This window comes from Mus pahari, chromosome 16 (assembly GCF_900095145.1).
Source record: "Mus pahari chromosome 16, PAHARI_EIJ_v1.1, whole genome shotgun sequence".
NCBI lineage: Eukaryota > Metazoa > Chordata > Mammalia > Rodentia > Muridae > Mus > Mus pahari.
Genome location: NC_034605.1, coordinates 37,095,557 through 37,100,344, shown reverse-complemented (window position 1 = coordinate 37,100,344; position 4,788 = coordinate 37,095,557). Strand labels below are relative to the sequence as shown.

Genomic DNA, 4,788 nt, shown 5'->3' with positions numbered 1-4,788 from the left:
CATTTCCTAGTTACTGTGTCTATGGATTCTTTGGCTCTAGGAACCATAGTAGAATCAAATCTTTTATGATTACAGTCCATGTCTACTGTGAGAAAGATCTTTTTAAGAACTGACCCACTGATAATGTTTCGCTAGAGTAAGGTAAAACATTTTGTCCATATAATGATCTCTGCTTCATGTCTGATCTACCCCTTAGAAGTGATATATAACCTAATCATGCTTCATAGGTGAGTCACTATACATGACTATTACTGGTAGTTCATTGGAAATAGTGTTGGATCACTTGACACAAAGAGCTAGAAGGCAATGTGACATGGTGATGAAGGTTTGCCATATGCCATTTGAACAGCTTTATTGCTCATGGGAAATGTCATTTTGCACATTGAAAATTAACAATGCAGGTGTGATTTGAAGTGTATGTACACATCTATCTCTAGAACAGTCTGGGTTTTCTACTATAGTTATGTGGCTATTACTCATTTAATCAAATTGGGTTAATCAAGCAGTTGCCAATAGTGGGTGACTTAGTCCATAGTTGGGTTCCTAGTCTTCTAAGTTTCCATTGGCTAGACACCTAGCCTTCCTTGATTCCACTCAATGTCTTCTGGTTTATTGGAAGTATTGCTAAATCAATACAATCTACCTCCACCACTGACTTCCAAGTGTAAGAGCTGTTTATACTCTATCAGTTAGCTAATCAATGGAACTCTGAATATTTCACATGGACAACAGGAACATTACCTACAGTTACAAAATGTGTGTCAGGGTGAAGTGTGCACAACTGAAAGAGAATGTTTGTCTTCTTTTCTGAGGCCACAGGAAGGGACATGTGGGTGCAGAATGATTTCTTAGCTGCTGTGTTGGGATGTGTTCAGCGACCTGTGTGTGCGTGGCAGTAATCATTTAGAATGTTTAAAAGGAATGTGTTTTCATAAGTAGAGCACCACACATGCTAAGTGACAGAGTACATGCTTTGCATCTGCAAGGCCATGATGTAGATTCCTGGGAAGAAACCATACCAAAAATATAACACAGAAAAACATATGTAGTTGAAAAAATCCAAAATTTCTGAGTAAAAAGAGGTGTATTTTCTACTCATAAATTACATCCCTGGTAAATGTCTTTTTCTTTTTTGTCTCTCTCGTTTCTCTCTCATTTGTGTGTGAATGTGGTATATGCATGTGATGTATATGTACAGTGTGTGCAGTCTATGCTCCTCTGTGTTTTATATTTAACTTACAAAAGAAACAAAATGCTATTCTTTGTTTTTTATTTTATTTTATTTTTGCCTTTAGGAAAGGCAGAAGTTAGAGTTGTATAAACACTGAGTGTGTTTTCCCATAAAAGCTGGAAGGATAAGTCATAAATATTAGAGAGGCAAGGATCCAAGAAGCTAATGGGAGTGAGATATTTGAGCATTCCTTTATGCTTCAGTCCTTTAAAAGTGAAAACTCTTTCCAATCTGTTGGTGGCCTTGGGATGGCCAGTAGGCAAAAGATGTGTTATATTGCTGGGTTCAGGTCACCAGGCTCTGACCTCTGCCTTTGCTAACCTAGGAGGCCCAGGGCTCCAGACCACACCCACCTGTCTTTACCAGTATTTGAGGCCCTGGTGCAGCTAGTGCCTTCAGATATCTGCTCTTCTCATCATCTCCAGGTGAACCTAGGGTCCTGTGTATGCTCTGTTGCGGGCTGGCTTTGGCACTGGGTACTGGCAGGATGGTGCATGTGGTGCAGGGCAAGAGCCCTGCAATCCTGGTTATGATTTCTTATCTGAGCCATGAGAGAGTCTCAATGTCACGTGACTCCTCTGGGGTATCAGTTTCCGTCGTTGGTGCTGCCATGTGCTTGGATCCCAGGGATGAAGCCCTTGTGTTCCCAGCCAGGTGGTGGCTCTGCCACCTGCTCTGGTGCCAGGGACATGAGTAAAGCACAGATTGTGGAGGTGGCTTGTGCACTAAGAGGTCTGTCAGCTGAGCCTGGTGACACATGTGACTCTGCTTGCTCAGAAGTTGAGATACTGAACTCTTGTCAAATGAGACAAGCTTTGGGATCTCAAAGGGCCAGAGTCAGAGAGGCTTGGAAGTCAGTGCCAAGGGTATTGGATCTGTTTTTCTGGAGGCTCTCTGGAATGTGTTGTGGTCTTTGTGACTTGCAGAACTGGAAATTTAGGCTCAAACCACAGCTACTTGGAGACCTTCAATGTGAGAAGATAAGAAACGGGTGTGGAGCTCTCCTGATCATTTGGTGTGTTTTCTATTAAATGCATGTCAGGTGAAATGTTAAAGGATCTGCAGTTTACCAGGATAGCCTTATAGGTTTTGCCGAAAGTTTTGATCCTGTTTTCTGTTCCAGATGAAACTGTCTGGTGAGTTACATTTTTCTCACTTTCTCCTTGTTTGTTGATGGACGCAGAGCTTTGTTGTGTTGAGCAAGTGATCTGCACCTGAAAAACGGGTCTTCAACTCCCTTTTCTCTTAAAATTGTTTTGAGAATTAAACGTATGTAAAATTTGCATTTCCATGGGATCGAGGTTACTGGAAATTTTAGGGAGTCCTACCTAGAGTACCATCTGATTCTAGGAAAATTGGGGTTCTTTTTTAAGGGTTCCCAGATGCCTTAAAATATTTTTTTTTCACCAAGAATAGACACAGATGGAAACTTGAACAGTTTTATTAGAGTTTAAAAGAAAAGCCACAGAACAGCTCTTGGGAATTTTGAGGTAGAGTAGAGGAAGAGAAAATCCCTGTTGAATGAGTTAGGGATGAAGGTTCAGCAAGCAGCCAGATGGCAAAAAGGGAAGCAGTATAGAAGCAGGGAAGGCTTACTCAAGCTGTGGAGAGAAATGGAAAGAAAGAGACAAAAGGAGAAAAGGGAACAGCTGGGCTTTTCTGTGTTTTGACTCAAAAAGATGGGCAGAGCAACCAGCTTGTAAGTGACAATACCAGATGTGGATTTTCTGGAAAGTATAAGTTCATTATCTCCTTAGATGGATAATTATCCCCCCATGTATTTAGCTGGACATTTGCTGAATCCCCTCCAGAGGGATGGTCTCCTAGCCACATGATTAACTCTTTGGTTTTTGAGTAGCTTGGAATGTTAGATATCCCCAGGCCAGAGGCAGAGCCCATTCTCTTGACCAGAAGAAAATAACTTTTCTGAATTGGCCTCAACAGAGAGCTTTGATCAAGGCTGCTGTAACAGTCTTCTTTCTAAAGAGGTAACACCCAATCATTTAGGAGATGGGGTAAAATTTGAAATAGATCTCTCTCTCTCTCTCTCTCTCTCTCTCTCTCTCTCTCTCTCTCTCTCTCTCTTTCTCTCTCTCTCTCCAGGGTATCCTGGCTGTCCTGGAACTCCTTTTGTAGACCAGGTTGACCTTGAAGTGTGCCTGCCTCAACCTCCTGGATGCTGGGATTACAGATATAGCACCACATGTGGCTTCTCTCCCAGTATTTTCTATATAGTATTGATTTCTTTCCTCAAATTTTACATATGCGATCCATAGAAACAGGCATACAGATATTGGGAGTGATAGTAATTTGAGACTAGCCTGTGTTGTATAACGAGACTCTAACTCATCTGGACAGATTTTTTTTTTTCCCTTTTTCCGCTCCAAACAGTGTGGTGTACAGGATTAATATATCTGGCAATGACACTGTATTGATTATTGTAGGTCATATAGAGGCGATTTAAAGTTATATAAGTGAATTGAGCACTTGAGGATTGTAGCATTTCATAGACCCACTGATGTCATTTAGATATGTAGGAATGATTGCATTTAGCGTTGTATCGCACCAATTTCAATCAAAGCTTATACATGTATGTATGTATATATGTATGTATGTATGTTTTTCAAGATAGGATTTTTCTGTGTAGCCCTGGCTGTTCTGTAGACTAGGTTTGCCTTGAACTCAATCAAAGGTCTGTCTGCCTCTGCCTCTCACTTGATGGAATGAAAGGCATAGTGCACAGTGCCTGTCCTAAAGCATCTCTTAAAGTCAACTACAGCTAACTCAGATCCATAATATTATACGGAATTAGAACAGAGTTAGATTCCCCAGCCCCTACTTCCTATTTGGTAGAAATGGCAGACAGATCTTGAAGGATCACATAGAAGACCAGCACCTCTGTTTCTAAGCTTACTGGATCTGGGTTAGATCAGTCAGTCTATGTAGACCTTCTAGCTGTGTGCTGGCTAGTGTTCTGACAAAAGGAGAACTGATGGGTCAAGAGACTGATTTTCCACAGCTTAGCTAATCCTCTCAGTCAGCTCTTTATAGCCCAGTAGTCTTGCCCCAAATTGCCACACATATGTCGTTCTCTGTGTGTGCTCAGAGAAGATTTGTGTAGTAGGGTTGACCGTTGTACTGACAAGATGTAGAATCACCTAAGAAATGTTGATTTAGGCACACTATGAGTTTGTTTATTTACATTCCCCAGGGGTGAGTTATAATTTTAATTATGTTAGTAGATTTGGGAAGATCCACTCAAAGTGGGTAGTACCATTTTCTGAGTTTGTTCCTCATTGTGGATGCAGTTTGAGGGGCTGCCTCTAGGTTCTGCCTTCCTGACATCTTTGCCATGAGGAACCACAGGCCAAAATACACTCTTTTTCAGTGGAGTTACTTTTTCAGCAAATTTAATCATAGTAACAGGGAAAGGAGTTAAGATAGAAAGCAAGTCCTAGATGAGCTCAGTCTAAGAGTTTTACCACTTGACAAATGAATAATGCAGAAAGAGAAGGGATAGGGAAAGAGAAAAGGAGAAAGAGAGAGAGAGGAGAGAG

The 4,788-nt window shown here is 41.2% G+C and overlaps 1 protein-coding gene across 1 annotated transcript in view; it reads left to right on the top strand.

Moving 5' to 3' along the window:
- The first annotated feature begins 1,628 nt into the window (after positions 1-1,628).
- The window catches only part of LOC110334140 (serpin B6-like), a 16,761-nt gene continuing 13,601 nt past the window's right edge, over positions 1,629-4,788 (top strand). The window contains exons 1-2 of the mRNA XM_021215996.1: positions 1,629-1,656; positions 2,355-2,367. The gene's annotated coding sequence lies outside the window, so the exon portion shown is untranslated. The remainder of the gene's footprint in view (positions 1,657-2,354; positions 2,368-4,788) is intronic.